The 17,069-nt window shown below is 44.4% G+C and overlaps 1 protein-coding gene across 2 annotated transcripts in view; it reads right to left on the bottom strand.

Moving 5' to 3' along the window:
* CORO2B (coronin 2B) overlaps window positions 1–17,069 on the bottom strand; it is a 121,474-nt gene that overhangs the window by 92,530 nt on the left and 11,875 nt on the right. The gene's annotated exons all lie outside the window — the stretch shown is intronic.

The raw sequence follows: 17,069 nt of genomic DNA, 5'->3' as shown, positions 1-17,069 counted from the left end.
AAGTGTCTAGAACAGGGGTTGTGACTGAAAGGAGTTCTAAAATTCGCAGTTGTGGCATAATGTAGAGAAAATTGCGTAATAAAGCTATCATAATGCACCTCACCTATTACACAGTGCCATACATTTGGCGCATCTTCTCCCATCCTGCTTTACGCTAAACATTAATACCAATAAATCTGCTTGGATGTGTTTAAGTGTGCTGTGCAGGTATTGGATGCAAGCAAATCGCTGTTAGGCCTCTCCCTTCTCGCTACGTAAATGCATGTTTCTGCCAGTCATACAAAAATGCCTGCAATTGACATTTTTATATCAGAACATGCATATAAGTAAGGGTTTGTGGACTTGCAAATGGTTATACAGAGATGGGACATACATTGTGAATTATTGTAATTGTATGTCCAAAACCGTGATTCACTAGATAGGACAATCAAGTGGGGAAAAAAAACATTGCTCAGGAGGATCACATCTTACGGCTTTTACCAGGATGCTGAGACCAAGTTCACACGTTCAGTATATTACATCAGTATTTGTAAGCCAAAACCAGGAGTGGGTGATAAATACAGAAGTGGGACGGGTTTCTATTATACTTTTCCTCTGATTGTTCCACTCTTAATTTTTGCTTACAAATATGTATAAAACACAAAACAGAAACAAAATGAACATGTACCCTGCTGTAAGTAAATATGTAAAAACAATAGTGAGTATAAATAACATAAGGTACTAAGTAAGTACTTAGTACCGGAGATATCCGTGTCCGTGTGTGTGCCGCATCAGTACCACACGGACGGTCGCAGGGGAAGTAGCGCTATAGTAAGCGCTGTTCCCCTGCATGTGGTGCTGAATGCGGCTGTCATTCTCCTCTGCTCTGCCGGCAACAGCGCGAGCAGGGAAGAATGAATGAAAAAAAAACCAACGTGGGGTCCCCCATATTTTTTTGAACCGACCCGTAAAAACTAACAGGTGCGGGCTGCTATTCTCAGGCTGGCAAGGGGCCATGAATATGGTCCCCCCAGCCAAAAAACAGCAGCACGCAGCAGCCTAAAAAGGTGCATCTATGAGATGCGCCTATTCTGGAGCTTTGTCGGGTTCTTCCCACTCCCTTGTAGCGGTGGCAAGTGGGATAATAAGGGGTTAATGTCACCTTTCTTTTGTAAGGTGACATTAAACCCGGCTTAGTAATGGAGAGGTGTCAATAAGACACCTCTCCATTACTAATCCTATAGAAAGTAAAGGGTTAAATAAACACACAGTAAGAATAAAGTCTTTTCATGAAAAAATACACCACACATTTTTTCTATCTTTATTACACTGCTAATCCCATCTCAAATCCCTCGATCTCCTGTAAAAAAAAACTAAAAAAATAAACCAACAATATACCATACCTGTCCGGCGTACAGTCATTCCCATGGCGCAATCCATATCTGGGGATAATCAATTTACAACCGGAGCCATGCTAATGCGACCGCTCGGGCTGTAAACTACTGGGGAATGAATCAGAAAATGAGTGGTGCTGAGGTCACAGGAGTTCATGCCTGCTTCGACCACAGACTCGGTGATGTCACCGCTCGTCACTGAGCCTGTGTGCGCTGCTTCCCATTCATTCCCCAGTAGTTTACAGCCTGAGCGGTCGCATTAGCAGATATGGATTGCGCAGTGGGAATGACTGTACGCCGGACTGGTATGCTATATTGTTGCTTTTTTTTAGTATTTTTTACAGGAGATAAAGGGATTTGGAATGGGATTAGCAATGTAAGCAGATATTTATCTATTTATATATATATATATATATATAGATAGATAGATAGCTTGCTTGCACCAAGGCCCCAAGCTATCAGTGTCCACCCCTGTATAGGTTCCCATTTGCAGGGTATCCAATCGGGACCCGGTCCTGGTTTTCCCTTATTCACATTGATGTCATTTTAGGGTTTTAATACTAGAGGTTTGGAGGACCATCCAGATTGTGGTACACCTTGACGCTGGTGGGATGGCTTTTATGCTTTTTTGTAATCAAAAACAGGGCGCTAATTCATTATTTGTAGGTGGCTTGTGACATTAAATTTCTACATGACATCTATCTATTCTATATTTTTATCTATTCTATCTATCTATCTATATCACTGTTCTATATCTTCTATCTACAGTATCTACCCATATATTCTATTCTGGCAGCTCATGCTGTGAATTTACTGTACTTGGCTGATGAAATGTTGGGTTCCCTTTGAGATGTGTGCATAAAAATCGGACACACACGCATGGTCCGTGTGCCATGCAATTTTTTTTTTTTTTCTCGCACCCATTAAATTGCATTGGTGAGTGCAATCTAATTCTCGCAAGCTGCAAGTTTTTTTCTCAGTCCGGTCAGCGATGAGAAAAAACTCGCAGATGAGCACTGATTCAATTAATGACGAAGGTCAGAATGCAATGGGATTATTTCTCACATTGCACACCTCCATATTAAACGAAAGTGTGAACGAGCAATTAGGAGGGTCCCCTGATGATAACATAAACACAGGGTCTCTCATCCAGGTAATCAGCTGTAAACTGCTGGGAAACCTGATATTTCCCAGCATCGCTATCACTGGAGCAATGTTTTATGTAAAGATATAGATTTTTTATGTCCTCCAGAATAAGGGACTCTTTGTAGATGCTCTGCCACTAGATGAGGAACCTGAACAGGGGACCACTCTATCACCTGTGCTTAATTTAGGTCGAGCTGAACCTGAGTTCAGGGCAAATAAAACATGGCTGTTGGGAATTTATTCCAGAATGACTGTGATAACAAATGACAAAAACTGCAGCCACTGATGTAGGTGACAATGCACATATGATGTCAAGCATGTTCTATTTGTGTCATGCGTACAGTGCAGGGGACTTCAGGGAGCTTTGGAGGCCTAGATTGTCCCTTTGGCCATATGAAAAGACCAATACATTTAAGGACTTGGGATTGGGCTCCTGTTGGGGATTTGTCATTGGGGCCCAGGAACTTCATCATGTTACATTATAGGTAACATAAGGTAACACCCTACACGCACCCTCCGCTCTGCTAATGACCTAAGATTAGCATCCTCAATAATCTGAAACTCCCATTCCCGTCTTCAAGTGTTCTCGCGAGCTGCACCAATTCTTTGGAATGCACTACCCAGCACGCTTTGATAAATCTCCAATACTCACAGTTTTAAGCATGCTCTGAAAATACATTTCTCTAGATTGGCCTATCGCCTCAACATACTTATCTAACGATTCCTGTTCTGCCCATATAAAATTTTCTTCAAAACCAAGACCCTCAGATCATCTGTTTACACTCTCCATGCACTTAATAGCCCTCTATGTGTGTTCACATGCTGGTTTGTGACTGGTTCATGCAGCATTATGTGAACACCCTATTTATTATGTTGATGAGTGGACCATACAATAAAAGCAATTATTACCATCCACCTTGTAGCATTTTCCGGCGCCTCTGCATGGTTCCACTCCTTCAACATGAGGGGACGCCGGCTTACTCACCGCCTCACTTACTCTCCTGCTTCCTGGTCTGTGTGCGCGCGCTCCCCTGCTTTTGAAAGGGCAGTGGTAAGGGCATGGTAAAATGCCCGCAGCTTACCGCTGGGAGGTATTTCGTTAAAAGTGTTCGCCTATAAAATGTTTCCCAGCCAATAACTTTGAGGCATCTTGTATAAAAGGCATCTCCCCAATAGGTAGGTGCCTGAGCTCCTATTGTTACTGTTAGGTGGTTTGGTGTGTGCAACTGTATGTTGCTAGTTCCCCGGTCTTAGCATTAATTCTAAGGTTATTCTTGTCCTGTGTCCCGTTAGTCCAGTATAGTTTGCCTGTGTTCCTGTCACTGCTTTGACGGCATCCTATTTCTGAAACCGCATCTGCGGTATCTATGCCCGAACTCTGTTCCCGATGGGGCCAGTCCCGTGTCTGTTGTCCTTGGTCCTAGGGCGGCCAGCTCCAGAACTATTCCTGATATCTACGGGTCTGAATAAGAACCTTTCTTCTACATTCACGTTGTCCGTACAGTCCGTCAGTCTCCGGTTCTGGCTAGTCAGTGCTCTCAGTCACGTCTCCCCACGTCAGCGAACCCAACCCCTGGGATTGGCAGCTGCTGTACTGATGCCTGCCTAGGAGTGGTACCTGCCAGCTACCTGCAGCCCAGAATGTTTCCACCATCAAGAGCTTCAGCGAATACCAGGAAGCTGCTTAGCTACACCCCTTCCTAGGGAGGTCTGTCCCTGTGGCACACCTCTGGCAACCACATGTGCCACCTGATGGTGGCATGACACATCTTTCGTGTCTCCCCTATTTCCTCATAGATTGTAAGCTTGTGAGCAGCAGGACCCTCATTCCTCTTGGTGTCTGTTGATTTATGTGATTATTGTTATTCTGTAATGTCTTTTATTGTCTAGCGCTATAGAAATAAAATTATTATTAGAGGTTTTATGTAAACCATTAAAAGCCTTTTCCTGTGATGGGTGAGATGAAGATGAATCAAGTTTTGTGAAAGCTTTGCTACATTTAGGTCAGTACACAATAATTCTAATTAATAATTAATGCATTCTGACCTTGGGTTTTAAGTAATATGAAGGGCACCATTCGAATGGAATCATGATTTCATAGAAAACTGTTGCTTGGGAGAGATCACTATGATTGACAGGTTTCTTTCTATTCACAAATAAAAATAGGGCTGTGCATGTGTGTCTGGCAACCCAACCTTCAGACTTAATGGGTGAAGCCTCCTCTATATTCATTGGGCATCTCTGATCACAAGTGATATGCATCTCACCGTCATCATAGATGCTTATAATATCTAAAAATGTTAAGATTTGAGAGTCCACAGTGGTTGATACTTTTTAATGGAAAACTGAAAATACGGTAACAAATCGTAAAATTTTGAGACTAGTCACGTCTCTTCAGGTCTATTCAACTGAGTAGTCTTGAAAGCTTGAGTGAGCCATTAAAAGGTATTAATCACTGAGGACACTCAAATCTTAATATTTTTCTATCTACTGGCTAACATGGTACAAAGATTTATATCTTTCCTGTATGATATCTAAATAAGGTCAGGCAGAGTGGGGGAATAAGGAGGAGATCTTGCTTTAGATGACTGTCCCCTTGAGATGAATACATAGCTGTTGTAAGGCCAGCGTCCCTTCTCCTCTCTCAGTCAGGGACGCTGACATGCTCACCATCCTTGCCATGCTCCTGTTGCGGGCATCCGTCACAACTCCCTGGTCTCTGAACATGGTGCCTAGTATGTGCACACACGTTTCGTGCTGCTTAAAGAGGCCACATGCGCACCTCTGAAATGTCCCCAGCCAATAGCTGGGAGGCATCTGGTATAAGGCACCCTCCCCCTATAGAGAGACTTTCGTGTCTAGCTTGTCTTGAAGCTGTTAAGTTGGTTGTGAGGTCTTGTCTATCCTGGGCCTGAACTCTGAACCTGTACTTTGCATCTTACCTTGCTCTGTCTGAACCTGCTTCCCTGGGTCTGTACTCAGGTCCTGGTTCAGACACAACAGGTTTAATCTTTGAACCTGTTTTGTCTGAACCAGGATATATTCCTGAACCTTTTGTGCTGGAACCAGGATCTATCTCTGAACCTGTTGTGTCTGAATAAAGTCTTATTCCTAAACTAGCTGTGTCTGAGTCAGCACCTATCTTTAAACCTGCCCTGTCTGAATCAGTGTCTATCTCTAAACCTGCCGTGTCTGAATCAGTGTCTATCTCTAAACCTTCAGTAATTGAATCAGTACCTATCTCTAGGCCTGCTGAGTCTGAACAAGTACCTTTAACTTTTGTCTCAGTCCCGAATCTGATTCTGAACCTTTCCCTGTTCTGATCTAGTTTGAACTAGCACCTGAACCCAGTGTCAGCACCTGCGGTTCCGTGTCTGTCCAATCCTTTGGTTCAGTGTCTGTCTGCTTCTGTGGTTCCATGTCTGTCTGCATCGGTGGTTCTGTGTCTGTCCGCATCTGTGGTCCTGTACCTCTCCTGCCAGTTACCAAGTTCTTCCTAAATCTGTTCCTGTCCTTCCTGTCAGAACTTGGTCCTATCCATTCTGCTGTATCTGTTTGTGAGCCTGTCCTGTCTATGCCTAGTCCTAATCCACCTAATCAATACCTGTGTCGCTGCCCTCACCTGTCCAGTCCGAACCAGTACCTGTGATCCTGCATTGGAGTCCGCCCTGTGCTCCTGAACCTATCCTATCCGTGCCTGATCCAGTATCCATTCTGTCTACCAGTCATACAGCATTCATTCCTCCTGTTGACCTGTTCCTGTCTGGCCAATTAATCCGACTCTGAGCCTGCGTGCTTCCCTTGGGGTCAGCAGCTATAGTATGGTATCGGACACTGCCCTGGCATCTGGTAACCTCCTGTGGTTCAAGTTTAACTCCACCATCAGGAGCTCTAGTGAAAAACCATGTGGTCCCTTAGTCACACCTCTCTCGCATCTGCGCAAGATAAATTGACATGCTGCGGTCTGGAAAGATGGGCCACATGTCCATCTCCGTGGGTGATCTGTGGTCGTCTCAGCACGCATAGTGGAGATGGGATTTCTTGAAATCCCATCCACTGTGCTGAACATCTGGACCCTGCAGGTTGGACGCTGTGGATGTATACAGCGTCCAACCCGCAGCATTTACTGACCGTGGGAACGTACCCTTAGACTTTGTCCCCTTTTTTTTGCCAAGTCCACAATGTCCATACTCCTATAGAAGGTTAGTAGGGTAATGAGCTGAGGCAGATATTTATGGCCTGAATTATGCCTACGGTAAGCATTTAGAACAGTTCTACAACAAATATGCTAGTTTTATTTCTCTTTTTTTTTGTTTTTGCTGTCTTTGATCATATTGATCATCAGCAAGGTCTATTTATAATACTGTTGTCTTATATAGTGGAGGGGTCTTTGGGCCTCCCCAGGCACAAGGACTTAGGTACAACTGCACCACCCACATGTATATAAACACCCCAACAAGTCCCACCATTCTAGTGTAGTCACCAAAATCAGCGGTCCAGACATTAGAGTCGCGAGCTGTGTTCATTCTGCTTCATCTATCTTTCCTTTCATAACACATACACTAATTTGTCCAATCCCAAGAGTCTCCACCCAAATACTTCTCGCCCATGTGCCTTTTTGTGGCCGAGGATAAGATATATTTAGCTTTTCAATTAACTCCTTTAAGAAATGACCTTGCAGTAACTTTACAATAGAAAGAAAGAGACACAACCAAACCCTCTATATTCACTTTTCCATAAACCGAACGCCCAGCTCATACATAATGAATGACGTCTGATCGTTAATGACTAATGATTAACTCCTCGTTCTTTTATCCTTCATTTATCCTGTGTGCCTAGCTTTTCCATGGTTGAATAAACGCAGTGATTGCTAAAATGACAGCTACTCAGTATCTCGACTCTATAATGTATATTTGATCAATGCACAATGTTTCCATACCAGAATTAGGGTTAATAATACATAAGGGTGACCTGAGTGCTGACAGCACATCCCACATAAAGCACATGGCACCCGTGCCCTGATTGCTGCAGACTGGCATTACAAGGAACCTCCCCACTGCAGTATTCTCACTGTGTGTATACATAACAGGCAGACATAGGAATATTCAAGGTGACTCCTCTATTGAGAATGTGCGGTAAAACCCTCAAATGAGCAGATATATATAAACTAATTTCACTTTTAAGTGTTCAACATCATCGGGATTATCAAGTCTGCAAACAAATGGTTAACGTTAAAGATTATAAATGCATTGCCAATTAGGGAGCCATAAAATCTAGAGTAACTTTGGTATACGGTTAGCAATTGTAATTAATGCGTGTAATAGGGAGTTAACATGCATTAACTCTTTCAATGGACTGTACGTAAAAACATTTATATACTGCAATAATACAAGCAGGGCAGTATTTATGTGAAAAGTGTTTTCAGTACTACAATATTGATCTTAAGTACAGTCTAATAATTTCGGATTGGTCGGAATCAACTCCTCCCACCGCCGCTGATAAGCAGGTTAAAGGCCCTAGCAGCAATGGTTACCAGGCACAGTGCCATACATCTTGTAGTGTCTGTGCCTGGTATTGCAGCTGTCAAGCTCAACTCTGTTCACATGAATCTGACGGAGCTACAGTACCAGGCACAACCAGCATAATGTTTGGCGCTGGGTCTAGTAAATAACGTGGCCCTGTTAAACGGCAGATCAGGGACTGCCTGGAATCGGATTCCCTTCAATGTAATATTTAGGTCCTACCCCTTTATTTTAGAAATCAGTGCACACACAGCATACATAGGCCCCCTATAACTTGCCATGATATAAATTCTGTCCGCTTTCCATTGCTCTTTGATGGCCAGAAAAGCATATTGACCTAAGTCAGCACAGCTTCCCATTAGTTATCGGAAAGAAGTTATTTGGTGGTGCCCAGATGGGTTGTCATCTCACTTATTTTCAAAAAGTAGTGAAAGGAAAGAGTTGTCCTGGAACCAACCAACCCAAGCTAGGAGATCTTCTGCCGCACTACATCATGTTCTTTGATATAATTATTTTATTTTTTTAATTATATATCTCCAATTAATGAAATATATATACAGGGTGGCACGGTGGCCTTGCAGTGCTGGGGTCCTGGGTTTAAAATCCCACCAAGGACAACATCTGCGAGGAGCTTGTATGTTCTCCCCGTGATTGCGTGGGTTTCCTCCAGGTACTCCGGTTTCCTCCCACACTCCAAAGACATACTAATAGGGAATTTAGATTGTGAGCCCCATTGGGGACAGTGATGATAATGTCTGTAAAGTACTGCGGGATATGTTAGCGCTATATAAAAATAAAGATTGCATCATGCACTCCATCATGGTCTTTGATATAATTATTTTATTTTTTTAATGATATATCTACAACTATCTGTATATATCTCTATATACAGGAGCATCTCACAAAATTAGAATATCATCAAATAGTTAATTTATTTCGGCTCTTCAATGCAAAAGGTGAAACTCCTATATTATATAGAGCCATTACAAAGGGTGATCTATTTCAAATGTTTATTTCTGTTAATGCTGATGATTATGGCTTACAGCCAATGAAAACCCAAAAGTCATTATCTCAGTAAATTAGAATACTTTATAACACCAGCTTGACAAACTGATTTTAAAATCCGAAATGTTGGCCTACTGAATTGTATGTTTAGTAAATGCACTCAATACTTGGTCGGGGCTCCTTTTGCATCAGTTACTGCATCAATGCTGCGTGGCATGGAGGCAATCAGCCTGTGGCACTGCTGAGGTGTTATGGAATCCCAGGTTGCTTTGACATGAGCCTTCAGCTCGCCTGCATTGTTGGGTCTGATGTCTCTCATCTTCCTCTTTACAATACCCCATAGATTATCTATGGGGTTAAGGTCAGGCGAGTTTGCTGGCCAATCAAGCACAGTGATACTGTTGTTTTTAAACCAAGTATTGGTGCCGTTGGCAGTGTGGACAGGTGCCAAGTCCTGCTGGAGAATTAAATTTCCAACTCCAAAAAGCTTGTCGGCAGAGGGAAGCATGAAGTGGTAGACGGCTGTGCTGACTTTGGCCTTCATAAAACACAGTGTACATATATATACCAGCAGATGACATGGCTCCCCAAACCACCACTGATTGTGGAAACTTCACACTAGACCTTAAAGGGAATCTGTCACCTTGTTTTCCGCTATAAATGCGGCCACTGCCTTTTAGGGCTTATCTACAGCATTCTGTAATGCTGTAGATAAACCCCCAATGTAACCTGAAAGATAAGAAAAAAAGTTAGATTATACTCACCCAGGGGTGATCCGGTCTGATGGGTGTCGCAGGACCAGGTCCAGCGCCTCCAATCTTTATGCAATGACATCCTCTTCCTTGCTTCCTGGCGTGGCTCCTGTGCAGACGTACTGATTTGCCCTTTTGAGGGCAGAGTAAAGTACTGCAGTACTGCGACACCCATCGGACCGGACCGCCCCCGGGTGAGTATGTGGTAATAACAGGTACGCAGAATGCCGTGACGAGACGCGAGACTGAGTTGTACTTTGGGAAGTAATTTTTATAAATTGAAGCCGCTAGGGCTATCCTAAGCAACCAAAACAAAGTAACAGCAATTGTCCTCGCAGGGGCTCAGTACAACCAAACACTATTAAAGAGAACACGACTAACCCGGCAAAGGCCGGTTACTATAGGGCCGCGGTATGGCCGACTACGGGTCCTTATTTCCTATAGGGTCACTTATCCATCCTGACGTCCCTCGGCGTCTCTGATGAAGCTGCTTTGGCATCGCAGCCGCTGGGCTCAGCTGCTGAAGATCTGGCATAGCCTTCGGGCGCTCCAGCGCCCAGGAGGGGTAGGGGAACAACAGGCTCTGGGTGAGTCCTTTGATAAGGTAACCCTCTGTGAAGGCAGCGGGGTTCCGCTCATTAGCGGGTTAAGGGAGACTCCAGTCTCCAAGCAGGGGTGTGTCGCAGTTTCGAGGAGTGGCGGTTGGTAGGCCACGTGCACGGACTGGGGCTGTGCAAAGAGTCTCTCTGTTAGCGTGGAGCAGGCCCCAACTGCCGACTGCAGCGGGGTGATGGCAGCTGCGGGCGATGATGGACAGGCCGCATTCTGAAGCGGAGCGGCGGCGTCCGCGGGCGGCAGCGGGAAGGCCGCCACCGTGGGCTGGAGTGAGCCGGTGGCGGCCGCGAGAAGCAGCGGACAGGCCGCAACGGGCTGGAGCACAGCGTCAACGGCCGCGGACGACCGTGGGCAGGTCGTGACTCCGGATTGGAGTGAAGCGACAGTCTCTTGTCGGTAAGCTCGGCGCCTCCTCCCTGAAGGCCACTGTAAATCTCCCCTCTGCTGCTGGCCTCCTCTCTGGTCACTGTTTGTCGCTCTGGCTCTCTCACACCCCCGCAGTCTCTTGCTCCGTGTCTGCCGTTCTGCTAACTGACTCCCTTGCACATTCCCTGCCCCTTTAATACTCACCCCTCCCCTTGCTGTCCTGTCACTCTCAGCCGTCCACCTTCCTCCTCCGCCCCCCGGGTACAGTTCCCTTAGGAACCTAGATGGCGGTCCCCTTGGTTCCGGCCCTGACACTCTGCGGGGGCCCTCCTCCCTACAAGTATAATAAAACTTGTTTTTCTTCTCTTTCAGGTCAGACCGTGCGCTTATCTACAGCATTATAGAATGCTGTAGATAAGCCCCAAAAGGCAGTGGCCGCATCTTATAGCGGCAAAACGAGGTGACAGGTTCCCTTTAAGCAGCTTGGATTGTCTGTCTCTCCACTCTTCCTCCAAACTCTGGGACCTTGATTTCCAAGGCCTAGTGTGAAGTATCCAAAATCAATGATGGTTTTGGGAGCCATGTCATTTGCTTGTGTAGGTCCATCACAGCACAGCCATCTACCAGGAAGTTTTAGAGCACTTCATGCTTCCCTCTGCCGAAAAGCTTATTGGAGATGGAAATTTAATTCTCCAGCAGGACTTGGCACCTGTCCACACTGCCAAAAGTACCAATACCTGGTTTACAAACAACAGTATCACTGTGCTTGATTGGCCAGCAAACTCACCTGACCTTAACCCCAGGGCCGGTTTTAGACAAAGTGGGGCCCTAGGCAAAAGTTTAAAGTGGGACCCCATATGCTAACATTGTAAAATCACACATTTAGGTTACATTACACGAGCAGGATGCGGATACAGGTGACAGAGGGGCCTGTGCTGGCATTGTGGCCCCCATATTCAGGGGCCTTATATCAGCTGCCACTATTAGCATTACACAGGAGCATTGCTAGGGTCAGAAAAGATTGGGGGGGCCCAAGCAGATAACACAGCAGGGCTCCCAACTGTCCTGGATCCAGCGGGACAGTCCTGATTTTGACACTCCTACCTGCGGGATTGTAGTTTTCCCCACACTGCAAATCAGCCGCCATGCCCACCTGTCATTTCAGAAGGGACTGTGTACCAATCGCCATACAATTCCCTCTATGCACAGCACACTGCAGAACAGAAGGATGTTTGCTTTGTCTACAGTATGTTTAAGGCCACGTTCACACGTTGAGTTTTCGGTCAGTATTTCACATCAGTATGTGCAAGTCAAAACCAGGAGGTGAGAAATCCAGAAGTGGTGACGTGTTTCTACTATACTTTTCCTCTGATTGTTCCACTGCTGTTTCTGCATTACAAATACTGATGTGAAATCCTGACTGTGTGAACGAGACCTAATAGTTTAATTCACCAAAACCACTTAAAAATTTGCAGCAAAAAATACCGTTGCAATATCTGCAGCTTTCTTTCTTAGATTCTTTCATTGCTTTCTACGGGTGAAAACACACTGAAAGAAGTGACACGCTGCACATTTAAAAAGTGCTACAGTTCTGAAATTCAGTCAGAAAAAAAACAAGCGCATGCAGGAGATTTCAGAAATCTCATATTTTGCTGGCACTTTCAAAAGCAGCTTTTGGCCACGTTCATATGCAGAATTTTTGTAGCTTTTTCTTCTGCAAATAAGAAGTTTACAGCATTTTACAGCACAAGCAAAGACTGAGATTTTCAGAGATCTCCTGCACACCCTTTTATTTTCTCCTGACTGAATTTCACAACTGCAGCATGCCACTTCTTTCAGCAATTTTTTTCACCCATAGAAAGCAATGAAAAAGTTTTAGAAAAGCTGCAAATGTCGCAACGTTGTTTTTCGCTGTGTTTTTGGTGAATAAAACTATCTTTATTAAACATGTACTGTAGACAAAATGAATACTATACAAAAAAAAAAACAGCAAAAGCTCTAAGGGTATGTGTCCACAATCAGTAAACTCAGGATGCTGCGTACATCCGCAGCATCCAACCCTCAGCGGCCAGATGTTACAGCATAGTGGATGGGAGTTCTAGAAATTTCATGTCCACTATGCATGCACATACGCCCGCACATCACCCGCAGAGACGGACATGCAGCACGACTCTCCAGACTGCAGCATGTCTATTTATCTTGCATAGATGAGAGTCTCCACAAGTGAAATCTCACCCCTACAATGTATTGGGTGCGGTGATTCCACACGTTTCAATGAACACATGCTGCATCACCTGCGTTCAAAAGATGGCAGCACTTTAGACAGAGCACATGTCTGCTGCGGCCAAAGTGCTGCCATTTCTGGATCGTCTGCACATACCCTAAAAAATGGGTGTTTTGAAAGCAGTGCTTTACTGCCAAGAGAGCAGGCTTTGGCTGCAAAAAAACAAAAACGCTGATTCCTATGCACACCTGTACTATATACATGTATGGTTTACCCTTATTATTTCACATGGGAATTCATTTATTTCTATATCATAAATCCCCTGATTCAGCAGACAATATTCCTGTCTTGTGTCATCCAGACTGTAGTGACAGGAGGACGCCCTGTCACGTTACAAGCAGGGATTAGTGACTGCGGTCAGAGCTGATGCTGATCGCTGCTGTATGTGGCTGTGAATCCTGATCCTGCAGCAATCAGCACAGAGCTCTGGGACCAGTGAGTAAATCACTGCTCTCTGACCTGTTATTGCTGCTCTTACCAGTTTCTGTTGCTTCACTTAGGCATATCCATTCTCAGGACAGTGCTAGGAGCAGCCATGATCAGGATTCGGAAGGAGACAGAGCTGCAGGCATCGTCCTGACTGTCACTGTGCTGTAATCGCCCCTCCCCCTCACTCTCAACTTTTAACCTGACTGCAGAGAGAAAGAAACAGGGGGGCTCAAGGGGCTTTGCGAGACAGACTCTCTGGACTTCAGAGCAATGCACAGCATTATTCACTGCTGTACACCCTCTGGGCTCTTCATAAATGGACTGCAGATGCAGGGGGCCCCCTTTGTAGGTGGGGGCCCCAGGCATCTGCCTTGCCTGCCTGGTCCAAACGCTGGCCCTGCTTAACCCCATAGAGAATCTATGGGGTATTGTCAAGAGGAAGATGAGAGACACCAGGCCCAACAATGCAGACGAGCTGAAGGCTGCCATCAAAGCAACCTGGGCTTCCATAACACCTCAGCAGTGCCACAGGCTGATCGCCTCCATGCCATGCCGCATTGATGCAGTAACTGATGCAAAAGAAGCCCCGACCAAGTATTGAGAGCATTTACTAAACATACATTTCAGTAGGCCAACATTTCGGATTTTAAAATCAGTTTTTCAAGCTGCTGTTATAAAGTATTCTAATTTACTGAGATAATAACTTTTGGGTTTTCATTGGCTGTAAGCCATAATCATCAGCATTAGCAGAAATAAACATTTGAAATAGATCACCCTTTGTAATGGCTCTATATTATATTTGAGTTTCACCTTTTGTATTGAAGAACCGAAATAAATTAACATTTTGATGATATTCTAATTTTGTGAGATATATATATATATATATATATATATATATACACATATACATACCGTATATATATATATATGCACAGTATATCCTGCCTTGGTGAAACAATGTTTATGGCACTTTTCTATGTTCCTGTATCAGCATGTATCCTCCAGAATTGGATGTATGTGACCGTTCTAAGACAGGAATTCAGAGTTCACATAGCTGCTCATCCCCTGCTGACTGCAGATTTCTGATTGTGGTTTCCTGCAGTCTGTAGTCAGACATGGGGGCAACTATGGGACTTCTCAATTTGTTATGAGAACAGTACATTAATATTTTGGGAAGCATGTCGCTCATTGTAGGTAGGTACTGTGAAATGTATTACTTTGTTAAATTTTTTGTTTTATCTAGTTTAGTATTTCTTCCCAACCTGGTTCTATTTGATCCTCATCTATAAGCCATTTCGTACTTTCCTACATGCCTTCTGTATCACTTAATTTCCTACACCCGTACTTTAGGTTTCTCCCTTAACCATTCCATCTAACCCAATTTGGTTTTCCCCCACTTTATGTGTAGTACATGGTAGGGGCAGCCATAGACAGCAGAGGTCCCTGTGCAAGAACAATTTATGAGCCCTTTTCAGTCCAATAGCTCATCGTACTGTACAATTCCAGAATGATGGAGGTGAAAGTGGTCCCAATTAGCTCTTGGGCCCATTGCATGCAGTTGCATAGCTTGCCTTGTACTAATGGTGTGACCTCCTCTGCTACATAGCTTTCAATCATCCATATCTCTTCAGGTCCAGCCGAGTGCATATCCCTAAATCAAGCCTTTCCACGTACATCATTTTTTAAACACATAAGACTTGCATGATTCTCAACCCTTCACAATGTCTGACTCTATCTTCCCTAAGTTCCCTAGTTTGCTAAACTCAGCCATCACATCAGAAATGTCTTATCAACTGCTCATCCAAAGAATCAGACACTTTTTCCTCTCCTAAATACATTAATGTACTGCAAACCAATATCTGATTGAGGTTCAGAGTTAATAAATTAGAAAGCCTTCCCATTAAATCCATCCATATTTCCCTGAATCAGCTGTTCTGTCGAAAACTAGCTCATCCATCTGCTGCAATTTCTGTGGCTCAGCTGAATGTTCTTCTATACTGATCCATACCTGGCGCTACCAGTCATTCCCTTTATGCCACAGCGCTGTATGCGGATTATTCCTCACATCAGTCTCTGTAATCAGGAAAGCTTGCAATCTAATTTCTCTATCTTATATAGACATACATTGAAGCAAGTTTAATTGGAAGTCTGTAACCTTTCAGTATGTTTTTGGGGTGTGGGATGGTGTTGATGTACCTGGTGGACATCACCTTGTATCAGTTCATCTACACTGTTCCTGTAAGGAGGTGGCGAGGAACCTCACATGCCTCCTCTCTTCTGGACGCTGTTCGCACGTTCACATGCGGCACCTCACTGTTTACTAATGTTCATATACTGTTATTTCATGTATTGTAATGTGAATGTACTGTTTATAGGTTTATAGGTTTAGGGCTAGAATAGGACATAGTGTAGTAAAGAATAGAGGGGGGCACATTAGTGATATAGAATAGCATAGAATCGAGTAGGAGATAGCAAGCACAGGGGATAAGTGAATGCGAGGGGCAGCACAGAGCAGGGAAGTATAATCAGGATACTTCCTGATGAAAGCAGAAGCCCGGGCAGCCTGTCCAACGGCAGGTCATGTGAGCAGTAGTGAAGTAGAGTGTTGCAGGCTGTCGGGATAAAGCTATTGTGGAAGTAAGGGGCACCAGTCGGAGAAGAGTGTCTATGGGCACCAGCTGTACAGGATCACCCCCAGTCAGGATCTGGGGTCTAGGACAAGGGGCTGACAAAGAGCTGGTAACAGGAAAGGCATAGATGGGACACTGATTGTCCAAGGATACAGATGGGACACGGATTGTCCAAGGATACAGATGAGACATGGACTGTCCAGGGATATAATCGAGCTTGCCGGGAAAGGGAAGCTGAAGAGGATAGAGCCTGTCATGATGGCAGGGACAGATATGAAGATGACTCTGTGCTTGCTGTGTGCTGCCTATGTGATAAAAGTACTGCTGACCAGTAAAGTTGTGTTGTTTGAAAAGACTAGTGACTCTGAAATCTGAAATGTTTTGTGAAGCTGGCGTGACAGAGACTGAGGGGACTCCAGCAAATTAAGTGAGTGCTCTGCTGCACACATCACACACACTACAGAAAAGACTGTTATCTGTGGAGCGCCAGGGTGTGAGACCATTACAGCTTGTTGCCACAACTACCACCCTGGCCGCCTTACATTCCCTACATGTATATCTCCCTATACATTTATCCTTACAAAGCATCGATAAATCACAGGCGAGGCTCATCTCTTTATATATCTCCATTATGCCTCCCACTCTTTCTGCCCACCACATTTTACCATACCTTCCCATTAGTTATTTCCAGTACATCCACCAACACAAGTGGCCTAATTGCTTTTAAAACTCATGCAATCATCTTTCTTTGACTTCTGCAGATAATCATAGGTTGTCCTTATACATAATTCTAGTATCCATCCTCTCCTATACCTCACTTATATCATTCCTACTTTAAGTACATTGTGCGTTGACAAGTCAGTATTACTTTTTCTTCTCTATGCTTTACCTCCCAACAAACGGGTGGTCTACAAAACCCATCCATGTTTCTACGACCATTTTTTATG

The sequence above is a fragment of the Dendrobates tinctorius genome, unplaced genomic scaffold (assembly GCF_039654945.1).
Source record: "Dendrobates tinctorius isolate UK_male_01 unplaced genomic scaffold, ASM3965494v1 ptg000022l, whole genome shotgun sequence".
NCBI classification, from domain to species: Eukaryota; Metazoa; Chordata; class Amphibia; order Anura; family Dendrobatidae; genus Dendrobates; species Dendrobates tinctorius.
This window is presented reverse-complemented; position numbering and strand designations above follow the sequence as displayed.